The sequence below is a fragment of the Helianthus annuus genome, chromosome 9 (assembly GCF_002127325.2).
Source record: "Helianthus annuus cultivar XRQ/B chromosome 9, HanXRQr2.0-SUNRISE, whole genome shotgun sequence".
Classification (NCBI taxonomy): domain Eukaryota; kingdom Viridiplantae; phylum Streptophyta; class Magnoliopsida; order Asterales; family Asteraceae; genus Helianthus; species Helianthus annuus.
In genome coordinates, this window is record NC_035441.2 from 102,040,265 (window position 1) to 102,055,170 (window position 14,906).

Below are 14,906 nucleotides of genomic sequence, written 5' to 3' on the forward strand. Positions count from 1 at the left end.
GCGAACTATCTTTTCCTTGCATAAGATCTCTGCTTGCTGTTGGGATAACCAATCCATCCCAATAACAATGTCGAAACTACCCAAAACTATGGGAATGAGATCAATCGAAAACGTATGACCGGCTAAGACGATGTTACAACCCTTGACTACATGTGAGGCTTCTACACTTTTACCATTTGCTAATTCTACGACATGTTTGGTGTTTAGGGGTGTTGGTGTACGTTTTAACATTTGACTAACCTTTAAAGACACATAACTGGTATCCGCACCCAAATCAAACAAAACAGTAACGTAAAAGTCGTCGAGAAGAAACTTACCCATGACCACGTAAGGATCGTTTCTTGCGTCACCCTGACCCAAGACAAATGTGCGACCCCTAGCTTCATTGCCATCATTGTTCCCCACGTTGTTTCCATTGCCCTGATTGTTATTGTTGTTGCGATTCTGGTTTAGTTGAGGGCAATCCCGCTTAAAGTGGCCTTCAGCACCACACTGAAAGCATCCCCTGTTGCCTCGCTGTTACTGCTGCTACTGGTTCCGAGGAACTGGTGGTTGTTGTTGCTGGTTCATCTTTGCTGGTCGTGAGCTTCTGCAATCTTTAGCTTCGTGCCCTATCTTGAGACATCTCTGAGAGCGATATCCACCCTGCCCCTGACTGCCTGATGACTGTTGACTCGGACTCTGGTAGTCATTTGTCTTGCGCTGCTGTGCCTGAGACTGAACAGAAACTGATCCCTTGCTGGAATCCCCATCCCATTTCCGCTTGTTGTCACTGGGAGTAGTGGGAGTAGTGGTAGCGGTAGCACTGATGCGTTTAGGCAGTCTGTCTTGTTCTACTGCTTGATCGGTGAGGCGATGAGCAAGACGCTGGATGTCCTGGATGTTATCGAGATTAGCCGATGTCACGTGGCTCTGGATTTCTGGTGCCAGCCCCTTGAGATACAACTCTATACGCCTGACAGGAGGGTCCACCATAGTTGGACACAGGACGGCCAACTCGTTTGACCGTTTAGTATATGCCTCGTTTTCTGACCCCGTCATCTTCAGATTGAAAAACTCCACTTCTAACTTGTGGATGTCGTCACGTGAGCAGTATTCCCTTTTGATCAGTTCCTTGAAATCGTTCCAAGGGGTGGCGTTAGCAGCTGCCAACCCCAAAAGCTGAACTTGCGCATTCCACCAGGTTAGCGCGATTCCTTCCAGAGTACCAGTGGCGTACTTGACCCTGCGAGCCTCAGGGCATTCACACATTTCAAACACTGACTCGAGCTTCTCAAACCAATGGAGGAGTCCCACTGCTCCTTCTGTACCACTGAACGTGCCTGGGCGACAGTCCATGAAGTTCTTGAATGTGCAGACAGGTTGTTGAGCGGGTTGACCTATTGTGTAAGAATAGGACAAGGTTAAACAAAAGAGATGGTTTAAGAATGTAGGATCTAAAGATCCTAGTGTGATTCACATCTGCAGGGTATACTACCTGCTTGTGCGGCTGCAAGTGCTGCAGCAACTTGTTCGTTGATAAGAGCCGTCAACTGGGCTTGAGTTAGGTTAATGCGTCCGGCCATTGATCTTCACATCAAAGGCAACATATATGAGAAAAGGTTCGCGAGTAATGCGATGACAGAAGAGTGTAAGCACATAAGTATTCTCAAACAATAGTTGTCTCGTTAACCTAAGCATACCCTGAGCAAGGTTCTATGTAAACTAGCAAGCAGGTAATAAACATAAACCATATTACCTAAGATGTTAAGTCTTGCACGTGGAGCGAAGCGTCGTTGTGGATCGTTGAGAACACCGTTCTGGTTATAGTCTGGTTTTAATAAAAACGTTTTCCCATATTAAACCAAGTTCTCTATAACCAATGGCTCTGATACCAATCTGTCACACCCCCAAAATCCACACGTGGAGTACCACCACTTGGAGGCGTGACATGACCAGGATCAAGCCACCAATCATATTGAACATGTAATTAATAAGTAAAAGTAAATGTTATTCAACCCAACCAATATGAAAGGTGTTCCAAACCCTAAGTATATTATCACTGTTTAGCGGAAGCGTATAAATAAAAACCCAACATAAGTAAAGTATGAAATGTCATAAAAGTGTTTATCGAAACATCCACAATCCGTGCCCACAACGACCGCGCCTCCCGTGCAAGCTCCATAGTACCTAAGGTCCTGCAAGGCATGTAACAGAGAGTCAACAACTAGTTGAGCGAGTTCACAGTTTGGAGTTTAGTAATTATAGTAGTATAGTAAGACTTATGTTGTTCGTTATGCCATGTATTGTTATAGTTCGTATCGCGGCCCTCTAGGCATGTATGCGAAGATTAGGGAAAAGTTTCTCAAGTATTCTAGACTAGGTATATTTGTATCGCAGCCCACCCGGCATGTGTGCGAAGTTTTGTGTACAGTTCACGGCCATTCTAGGCATGTGTGCGAAGATTAGTTCTATTATCGCGGCCAATCCCGGCGTATGTGCGAAGGGAAGAGTATGTATCACTAGTCTAGCAGTATCTATCCACAACCTTCCTCTCCCGAGGACAATATCACTAAGTTCCATTACTAGGTAAGTACAAGTAAGTCATCCAATCCCATTCCCAACCCGGGAATCCCATGCCTTGGTAAGTGTGTGAACTCACCTTGGTTTGCTCGGTACGCTAAGTATGTGCTCACAGTTTATCAATCAAGTCCTAGAGTACGCACGTGTACATAATCAGTTTATATCCAAGTTGTTCACGTATAGGTATAATCACAGAAGTACTAAACATGTATCCAACATCATACAAGTCATGCATATCACTTAACAGCAGTTAATCAATCCAGTTAACTTCTAACAGAGTTAAATCAAGTTACTGTGCAAATTATCTATCCGACGAAACACCCCTTTGTTTCGTCGTTAAGCCCCTTTGACGAAACGCACACCTGTTTCGTCATTGACACCCTTGGCGAAACATACCTTTGATTCGTCGAGACTGGTTCCGACGAAACGCATTTTGTTTCGTCGAATCTGTTTCGCCGTGAGTTGGTTTCGTCATTTATTCAGTTACGTCGTGGATCAGTTACAGTTTACTAGAAACCCTAATCATTGGACTAGCCGTCATCAATCATACAATCATACCATCATCATCAATCACAGAATCACCATCTAATCATCGTACAACAATCATTACCCAGAAATCATACGGTATTCAGCAAAATCATCGGTTTTCATTGATTACAAATCCTTGCATATCATAATCATATAATCATGTGCTAACCCTAAACCATTTATGTTGGCCTTTCCCAGAAAGCATAATCAACAACCACAAGCAATCCAAATCTCGATACCCAGAAATTGAAATCGATAGAATATATTCAAGTAATATTAATTTATCATGCAACATGAACATAAACGTTATATAACATCAAACCCCATCGTTTTCAAGCAAAACAGTTAGCAATGGATATAATTCAATCAATACGCAAAGCTTAAACACTAACCACGAAGGATGGAATAGCAACTAGATCGATTCGGGTTTCCGGGAACACACAATTGCCGTCAACAGGGAACAGGAAGCTCTAGGGTTTTCTTATTTTTGCCAAACGTATGAAACAGAAGTCTATGTATGTTATTATACTCGATTAACCGTACTGGGCCTGTAATGGGCTTCGGCGAATACATGGGCCGGCGAAACACTTTTGTTTCCTCGAGGAGGTTGTAACGAAACAGCCTCTGTTTCGTCGAGGTGAACTTGGCGAGATACACTTGTTTCGTTTGGTTGATTCGTGAAGGTTATCCAGGACTTAACTAGTTCAAGTGTTTACTAACAGGTTCACATTATATCATTAACACATATACGTATAACCATCACAATACGTTTCATTATAACGCAACGTGTATTGTTACAAGTCAAACAAGTCAACAGCTAGACAGTCAAAGTCAATGTGCATTAAATGCGAAAATAAAAGTCGGAAACTCGAGTTGTCACATATACTCACCAGTAAGATGAACTCTCGTGCATACCTTGATACGGGAATGTGTCGTGTGTGGATGAACACTGGTCGGTAAGTATAAATCATACACTAATCGTATCCCCTCGCCACGAGTACATCTGATAAGTTGAGCTTAAGTGGACAACAATACCGATAATCATTATAGGATACTTATCTTAATATTAACTATTTGAATAACAAGAGTGTTTTCGCATGACCGTGTACACTGGTATGATTCTCTTACCCTCGAAACTCGCAAAAAGAATGTCTGTAAATATTTATTTACTGCTTTTCGTTTCTGCATCTCTGTATATATTTATTTACTGCTTTCTATCTTTACATTTGAAATATTCAAAAATACCAAAAAGATTTTAGGTGTGTTTTAATATAAACTTTATAAAAGCCAAAAAGATTTTATTTCTAATTTCTTTTGATCAACCGACGTCGGAACTCGAGTCTTCGACACCTGAAATCTGATTGAAAACCAAAACCACTGATTCTTCATAAACGGCCGAAATTTGCAAGTTTTGAAAGTTAAAAACTAAAAGTGAAAAATACGTTAAACTTTCAAACAAATTGTCAGACGGTAGTTGATTGAAAACTGGTCACATGTGTGTCGTTTGTTTAATTGTTAACTATATTCCAAGCGGTTGTTCTCATTATGCGTTTAGCTTTCCTGTATGTGCAGATGCAACATCAAACCAGCTAAAGGCGAAGAGAACGTGTTCGATAACAAGCTTTGGAATGAAGACACGACGTGGAGGCACTCAAAAGATGAAGATTATCGAGTTGCCGCTGACCTATCATCAACACCACAAGGATCTAAAAAAGAATTGAAGATCAAAAGATTCACGAGCATAACTCAAGGGAGAGTTTATTTTAAGGGGGAGTTTGTTAACACACTTCCTAAATGAAAAGGGGAGTTTGTTGATCCACTTTCTACTTGCGACACGTGAAGACTTTGAAGATCCTCTGACATGGAAGACATGGACGATGAACCTCATGAGTAGCGTCCAAGGAGGAGTTTGTTGGTACACTTAATGTGGACGCGACTCGATTCGACTCGTTTCGGTTCGACTCGGTTAGGTTCGGCACAAGCCCGACGTCACGACATTCCTCTGTCCTGCGCCCTAGAGTTCGACACGCGAAGCACGGAGAGCCGTGAGCGTTTCCCGCCGACACATCATCATGACATCATCGACATCATCATGATCATGTCGTAAGTTGACTAATCTTTACAAATGTGTATTTTCAGAATTCACGTACATGCAGTTTGGACCAATTAATTTGTTTGGGCCACTCATATGGGCCGAAACCTTCAACTGGGCCGAACCCCATTTGTTTGCATGCATGTCGACGAAACTCTTGAGGTTTCATCGACTTTGAAGTTTCATCGACCTGTTCAGTTTCGTCATGTCTGTCTTTATATATATTCAGATAGAACACACAGAAAAGATAGAGATACACAAGAGAGAGAGTGTAGTGAGAGACAGTTGTCGGGTTGCTTTGTATTAGTCGAATGTTGTACCGAAACTCTGTCGAAATCAATACACGAAACCGTTAATTGTTAAATATCTTTGCGTATTGTTCATTCTCTCGCTCGGTTTGTGTCGTAGCTTGGATTCCGCACTCGCTACGGCATCTGAAACAAGAAATCATCGTAGTCCGACGATCCGTATCGGGACCTACATTATTACACGATAAGTTAATCACACTTGAAACCCTTGTGCTTGATTCAGAAGGTGCATTGGACATAAAGCAGTACATGGAGGCAACACATGAACATAAACGCATAAAGATGAGTTAAAGATAGTAAATGACATGCGTAAGGAGTTGAAAGTAAGTGCTAAAAACTGTCAGGAGATGCAAGAACTTTGGTTCAAGAAGGTGGTGAATGCACCATGGTAACCTCTATCATTTCTCACAAAAGAGTATTTCAAGATATGGTAACCTGTAAAACAAGATGTGGTTCACTAAATGTGGTTCGTTATTCATAGGTTTTTCTGTTCACCAACTTAATGACGATATGATAGAGCCTACCATGGTGCATTCACCACTTTCTTGAACCTAAGTTCATGCCTCTCAACACTCGGCTTTATAATACCCGAAATCTCATGAAGGTTGTTAGCACTTCCCTTCAACTCCTTACGCATGGCAGCTACATTCTTTAACTCATCTTTGATGAGTTCATGTTCATGTGTTGCCTCCATGTACTGCTTTATGTCCAATGCACCTTCTGAATCAAGCACAAGCGTTTCAAGTGTGATTAACTTATCGCGTAAAAACCCAACTTTCATGGCAAAATTCTCAAAAGATTTCAGGTACTTATCCCATTTATCAAGCTCTTCCTTAATTGTGGTGAGCTTGCACTTCTTAATCTTTCCAGCAATCTCTACGGTTAGTAGACAAATCATACCCACCACTAACTTGGCATACACGTCTTCTGGAAGAAGAAATTCTTTCTTATACAAGCATAGTTTGTAGTAGCCCATCCTAATATCATCGGTTAGCTGATGGTCAATGCTCACAACGTTGACCAGAATACGTAAGTCTTCAAAAGAGTTGGCTTTTTCGAATGAAAGATGGGGTTCGGTTGGTCTGGAACATTCTAGAACTTCTAAACCATCCTCTCAATACCGTTTCCAGGATGTCCGATAAGGTGGCCACCTTATCGGACATCCTGGAAACAGTAGTGAAGAGGTTGGTTCAGAGGTTCTTAAATATTCTAGACCAACCGAACCCAAATTTCATTCGAAAAGTCAACTCTTTTGAAGACTTCCCTGGTGTTTTGGTCAATGGAAGTCAGGATCGACCATCAGCTAACTGATGATGTTAGAATGGGCTACTACAAACTATGCTTTTATAAGAAAGAATTTCTTCATCCGGAAGACGTGTATGACAGGTTAGTGGTTGGTATGAATCGTTCTAATAGTAGAGATTGCTGGTGAGATTAAGAAGTGCAAGCTCAGCACAGCTAAGGATGAGTTTGATAAATGGGATAAGTACCTCAAAGCTTTGGATGGTTTTGGCATGAAAGTTGGGTTATTACACGATATGTTAATCACACTTGAAACGCTTGTGCTTGATTCAGAAGGTGCAATGGACATAAAGCAGTACATGGAGGCAACACATGAACATAAACGTATAAAGATGAGTTAATGAAAGTAAATGGCATACGTAAGGAGTTGGAAGGAAGTGCTAAAAACTGTCAGGAGATTTCGGGTATTTTAAAGCAGAAATTGAGATGCAAGAACTTAGGTTCAAGAAGGTGGTGAATGCACCATGGTAAGCTCTATCAATTCTCACAAAGGAGTTTTTCCAAGATATGGTAAGCTGTAAAACAAGATGTGGTTTACTAAATGTGGTTCATTATTCATAGGTTTTACAGTTCACCATAAAAAGAAAACCAACTTAATGACTCAATGATAGAGCCTATGATGGTGCATTCACCACCTTCTTCAACCTATGTTCATCCCTCTCAACTTTTTGCTTTATAATACTCCAAATCTCCTGACGGTTGTTAGCACTTCCCTTCAATTCCTTTCGCATGGCAGCTACATTCTTTAACTCATCATTGATGAGTTTAGGTTCATGTGTTGCATCAATGTACTGCTTTATGTCCAATGCACCTTCTGAATCAAGCACAAGCGTTTCAAGTGTGATTAACTTATGGCATAAAAACCCAACTTTCATGGCAAATTTCACAAACGCTTTCAGGTACTTATCCCATTTAGAACTCTTCCTTAGTTGTGGTGAGCTTACACTTCTTAATCTTACCAGCAATCTCTACAGTTAGTAGACAAAACATACTCACCACAAACTTGTCATACACGTCTTCCGGATGAAGAAATTCTTTCTTATACAAGCATAGTTTGTAGTAACCCATCCTAACATTATCGGTTGAAGAGGTTGGTTTAGAGGTTCTTGAATATTCTAGACCAACCGAACCCTAAATTTCATTTGAAAAGTCAACTCTTTTGAAGACTTCCCTGGTGTTCGGGTCAATGGAGTCAGGATCGACCATTAGCTAACCGATGATGTTAGAATGGGCTACTACAAACTATGCTTGTATAAGAAAGAATTTCTTCATCCGGAAGACATGTATGACAGTTTAGTGGTTGGTATGAATCGTTCTAACCGTAGAGATTGCTGGTGAGATTAAGAAGTGCAAGCCCAGCACAACTAAGGAAGAGTTTGATAAATGGGATAAGTACCTGAAAGCTTTCGAGGGATTTGGCATGAAGTTTGGGTTATTACACGATAAGTTAATCACACTTGAAACGCTTGTGCTTGATTCAGAAGGTACATTGGACATAAAGCAGTACATGGAGGCAACACATGAATATAAACGCATAAAGACGAGTTAAAGAAAGTAAATGTCATGCGTAAGGAGTTGAAAGGAAGTGCTAAAAACTGTCAGGGGATTTTGGGTATTTTAAAGCAAAAATTAGAGATGCAAGAACATAGGTTCAAGAAGGTGGTGAATGCACCATGGTAAGCACTATCAATTCTCACAAAGGAATTTTTCCAAGATATGGTAAGCTGTAAAACAAGATATGGTTCACTAAATGTGGTTCATTATTCATAGGTTTTACAGTTCACCATAAAAAGAAAACCAACTTAATGACGAAATGATAGAGCCTACCATGGTGCATTCACCTCCTTCTTGAACCTAAGTTCATGCCTCTAAACTTTCTGCTTTATAATACCCGAAACCTCCGGACGGTTGTTAGTACTTCCCTTCAACTCCTTATGCTTGGCAGCTACATTCTTTAACTCATCTTTGATGAGTTTATGTTCATGTGTTGCCTCCATGTACTACTTTATGTCCAATGCACCTTCTGAATCAAGCATAAGCATTTCAAGTGCGATTAACTTATCGCGTAAAAACCCAACTTTCATGGCAAAATTCTCAAAAGCTTTCAGGTAGTTACCCATTTATCGAACTATTCCTTAGTTGTGGTGAGCTTGCATTTCTTAATCTTACCAGCAATCTCTACGGTTAGTAGATAAATCATACCCACCACAAACTTGTCATACACGTCTTTCGGATGAAGAAATTCTTTCTTATACAAGCATAGTTTGTAGTAGCCCATCCTAACATCATCGGTTAGCTGATGGTCAATGCTGAGTATGTTGACCAGAATATGGAAGTCTTCAAAAGAGTTGGCTTCTTCGAATAAAAGATGGGGTTCGGTTGGTCACCTCTGAACCATCCTCTCAATACCGTTTCCAAGATGTCCGATAAGGTGGCCACCTTATCGGACATCTTGGAAAAGGTAATGAAGAGGTTTGTTCAGAGGTTCTTAAATATTCTATACCAACCTAACCCTAAATTTCATTTGAAAAGTCAACTCTTTTCAAGACTTCCCTGGTGTTCTGGTCAATGGAAGTCAGGATGGACCATCAGCTAACCGATAATGTTAGAATGGGCTACCACAAACTTTGCTTGTATAAGAAAGAATTTCTTCATTTGGAAGACGTGTATGACAGAAGTGCAAGCTCAGCACGGCTAAGGAAGAGTATTATAAATGGGATAAGTACCTTGAAATCTTTCGAGGGTTTTGGCATGAAAGTTGGGTTACTACACCATAAATTTTTAATCACAATTGAAACGCTTGTGCTTGATTCTGAAGGTGCATTGGACATTAAGCAGTACATGGAGGCAACACATGAACATAAACGCATGAAGATGAGTTAAAGAAAGTAAATGCCATGCGTAAGGAGTTTAAAGGAAGTGCTAAAAACTGTCAGGTGATTTCGAGTACTTTAAAGCAGAAATTTGAGATGCAAGAACTTAGGTTCAAGAAGGTGGTGAATGCACCATGGGAAGCTCTATCAATTCTCACAAAGGAGTTTTTCCAAGATATGGTAAGCTGTAAAACAAGATGTGGTTCACTAAATGTGGTTCATTACTCATAGGTTTTACAGTTCACCATAAAAAGAAAACCAACTTAATAACTCTATGATAGAGCCTACCATGGTGCATTCACCACCTTCTTGAACCTAGGTTCATGCCTCTCAACTTTCTGCTTTATAATACCCGAAATCTCCTGACGGTTGTTAGCACTACATTCTTTAACTCATCTTTGATGAGTTTATGTTCACGTGTTGCATATATGTACTGCTTTATGTCCAATGCACATTCTGAATCAAGCACAAGCATTTCAAGTGTGATTAACTTATCGCGTAAAAACCCAACTTTCATGGCAAAATTCACAAAAGCTTTCAGATGCTTATCCCATTTATCAAACTCTTCCTATGTTGTGGTGAGCTTGCACTTCTTAATCTTACCAGCAATCTCTACGGTTAGTAGACAAATCATACCCACCACTAACTTGTCATGCACGTCTTCCGGATGACGAAATTCTTTCTTATACAAGCATAGTTTGTAATAGCCCATCCTAACATCATCGGTTAGCTGATGGTCAATGCTGACTACGTTGACCAGAATACGGAAGTCTTCAAAGGAGTTGGCTTCTTCGAATGAAAGATGGGGTTCGGTTGTTCTAGAACATTGTAGAACTTCTGAGCCATCCTCTCAATACCGTTTCAAAGATGTGTGATAAGGTGGCCACCTTATCGGACATCTTGGAAACCATAATGAAGAGGTTGGTTCAGAGGTTCTTGAATATTCTAGACCAACTGAACCCCAAATTTCATTCGAAAAGTCAACTATTTTGAAGACTTCGTTGGTGTTCTGGTCATGAACAAAACTCAAAAGTGTGTTTATCTCAAAACTTTTGAAGTCAAAAGAAAAGAGTATAAACATAAAACACCTATGAGTCCAAAGTTGGGTAAACAATGGTCATCATGCAACTATGTGCATTCATTAATTCAGGAAAAGTTCAGGTAACAATGGTATCTCCAGTGATTGTCCTTAAAAGAAGAATTTGCAATCAATTGACAAGAAAATGATCCTAAACAGTGGTCATAATAACTTGAGAATGATGTGATCATGAGCCTTTTTGGGAAGCTACCAGACCCTTTTGATGTACTTTCAAAATAACCTTTAATTTTAGAAAGGTGCTTTTCTCCAATAAAACCGGATATATTATTTTTTTTTCTGAATAATATATAGTGTACTTTTACTCATTTTTGATAGTAAAAGTTTCCTCACCGGTCAGGATGTAATTTCCTTTTTTTTTGTGAAGTTATTATCCCTAAAAATAGCTCAAAAGGGTATAGTACATATGTCAAAGTCATATCAGACTCAAGTTTGCTTATCACAGATGAAAAATTGATTGCAAATGGATTTTTAAACTACTGAGATACTCATGTTCTAATTTAAATAATTAGACATAAAATGAGTAGCCTTAGTAAAGAAGCTTTCATCATCATCTGGGATGCTGAACCACTGTCAGGAATAATGAACATGTGGCAAAACCTTGAACAAAAATTTCTGGGATAACTTCTGACAATTTAAACTTGATAATCTGCATCTAAAATGTATTTTGTTAAGTATAGCATTTCTGTAGCTCAACAGATGTTGGACATGATATTTTGTTTTCACAAGACCAAAATCAATTCCCTTATCCGAAAAAGCAAATGCTAAAATTATTTGTCAAAAGTTCAACCACTGCTGCACTAACAGGTGCTGATGTAAAAGCTTTTCAAAAACTCACCATTGTTTCAACCGCTGTTGTAATCAAACATCTGGTTTCTAAACAGTGTCCACTGTTGATAGTTAACCTCTGTTCTCTCACCTTCATGATATGCACTATTGTTCAAAATCAGTGTTTTATCCACTGATATGCTATCCACTGATGTGGTAAAAAGCATCCACTAATAGTAAAAAGCATCCACTGCCTCCATTATCGTTGCAACCAGTTCCTTCACAACCACTGATATGCTATCCACTGATGTAGTAAAATGCATCCACTAATAGTAAAATCATCCACTGCCTCCATTATCATTGCAACCAGTGCCTTCACCAGTAGTTTTCACAAAAGTACTGTCCTTTGCTTCATCAGGGGATGGTACGTGGACAGTACATAGTGGTCAGACCTTTTGTAACCGCTGCCACGTCACCATTCACTTTTTCTTCTATAAAACCCCCTTCAAAACCCCAAACAGGGTTTTACTGTCGAATTGAATTCACAAAAATTCTCTTCTCAAAGCAGTTTACTCACATTTCATCAAATTTCTCCACAAATTTCTTCAATCGTCGTCTTCAAAACACGATGACCAAATCAAAGGCTTCCGCAAAATCATCATCGAAAGCTGCCTCTCAAAAGGCTACACCCACCGAAATTCCACACAAAACTTCTCATAATCTTCTGGGTCTTCTCATAAAACCCGGCACCGTTGATACCTTTGATTCCATCCTTGATTTATTCACAGCTTCAAAGTACAAAACTTTGTTAACCGCCGATGCACCAATTTACTTGAAAACCCAAAGAGAGTTTTGGAAAAATGCAACCCTTGAAAAACAAGGTGAAACTGTCACTACCATTACCTCTTCTCTAAAGGGTAAAGCTGTCAACATCACACCGCAATCCATTTCAGAGGTCTTTCAGCTCGATGATCAGGAAGGTAAAGATTCTTTCCCTAAAAACAAGTTAAAAATTGACTTCATCGAGAGAGAGTATGCAGACACAATGATGAAGAGGGATACCTTACAAAAAGGTTTCTTCCCTCCTGCAACAAGATTTTTATTTCATACCCTCCTCATGTGTGCTTCAAATAAAACCACTTCTTTTAATGAAATACCATTGAAGATTCAAAACCTGGGGTATGCTATTCTTCAAGAAGAAAACTTTAATTATTCCCAGGTAATCATCAATGACTTGGTTAAAAATGTTGAAACAAAATCATTCTTACTATTTCCAAGATTTTTAAGCTATTATTTTGAAAAGAAATTCAGTAAGGATGATCTTCTTGCAATAAACCAAGGTGAATATTTTCAAATACACAGCTTAACTGCTGAAACTTTTACAAGAATGTCAACACCTTGCAAAACACAAGCAGATGTGCCTGAGCAGAATTTAGCAGCAAACACTGCTCCTTAGGTATCTGCTGTTGAGCCCACTGCTCCAGATGATCAAGGTAGCAAAACAACTGCCTTGAAACCCACACCTAAAATCACCAAAAGGCCACAGAAAAAGAAAACTCAAAAACCCCCCCAAACCTACCAAAAATTCAACTCTGGAGGATGAGATACCAGAGCGACTGCCTATGACAACACAAAAGTCATAACAAACCACTGCTGCTTCTTCCTCACAGCAGTTGGTAAAAATATCTCACACCATATCTGAAACTCCTCCTGCTTCTTCACAAAAAGAACAGGTTGTACAAATAGGGTCACCATATCATGATGCGCTCTGGAAGCACTTGTTTCCATCACCCATGGCCCAATGCCTGGTGCACATCTGCTTTCTACACCTACCCTCACATCCAAAATTCCCCCAAATACCAAACTCTTGTTGGATGCAATTGATTTGAACCTGGCACAAACCAGTCCTTCTCAATCACCTGTTCATGAGAATATACTTCAACAAGAGACTGGGCCTGATGTATTAATCTTTGCTAACCCACCAACACAACCTGAGGAGGTTACACCCCTTGAGTTACAAGTAACTCTTGGTGGTAATCCAAGTGAAGCAGCCACTACAAGTGTTGAACCTACAGGTTTACACTTGGACAGTGGTTACATCAATAAGACTTCCTTGGAGGAAATTCCTTCCATAACACCTCTGTTATCTGCTAGTGAGTTTGTTTTAACCAGTGGTTCCATCAAAAGCTTATCAAGTGTTGAAGGAAGAAGACCCCAGTACCAAGAAAAAGGGGCATCAGTTGTTGATGTTTGGAGTACACTCCCTACCTCAACCTCTGATAAAACCACTGCTAGTGGGAAATCAGATGATCCCATTAAGTTGGTTGATGGTTTAAAGTACCAGGAATTGACGAATCGTGTTGAAAAACTTGATACCTCTGTTGCAGAAATCAAAGAAATGCTATTCCACCTCAAGCACCCGATACCAGGAATTGACGAATCGTGTTGAAAAACTACATTCTTTAACTCCTCTTTGATGAGTTTATGTTCATGTGTTGCCTCCATGTACTACTTTATGTCCAATGCACCTTCTGAATCAAGCACAAGGGTTTCAAGTGTGATTAACTTATCACGTAAAAACCCAACTTTCATGGCAAAATTCTCAAAAGCTTACAGGTACTTATCCCATTTATTAAACTCTTCCTTAATTGTGGTGAGCTCGTAATTCTTAATCTTACAAGCAATCTCTACGGTTAGTAGACAAATCATACCCACCACTAGCTTGTCATACACGTCTTCCGGATGAAGAAATTCTTTCTTATATAAGCATAGTTTGTAGTAGCCCATCCTAACATCATCGGCTAGCTAATGGTCAATGCTGACTATATGGACCAGAATACGGAATTCTTCAAAAGAGTTGGCTTCTTTGAATGAAAGATGGGGTTTTGTTGGTCTAGAACATTCTAGAACTTCTGAAGCATCCTCTCAATACCGTCTCCAAGATGTCTGATAAGGTGGCCACCCTATCGGACATCTTTGAACGGTAATAAAGAGGTGGGTTCAGAGGTTCTTGAATATTCTAGACCAACCGAACCCCAGATTTCATTCGAAGAAGTCAACTCGTTTGAAAACTTCCCTGGTGTTCTGGTCAATGGAGTCAGCATCGACCATCAGCTAACCGTTGATGTTAAAATTGGCTACTACAAACTATGCTTGTATAAGAAAGAATTTCTTCATCCGGAAGACGTGTATGACAGGTTAGTGGTTGGTATGAATCGTTCTAATCGTAGAGATTGCTGGTGAGATAAAGAAGTGCAAGCTCAGCATCGTTAAGGAAGAGTTTGATAAATGGGATAAGTACCTGAAAGCTTTCGAGGGTTTTGGCATGAAAGTTGTGTTATTACACGATAAGTTAATCACACTTGAAACGCTTGTGC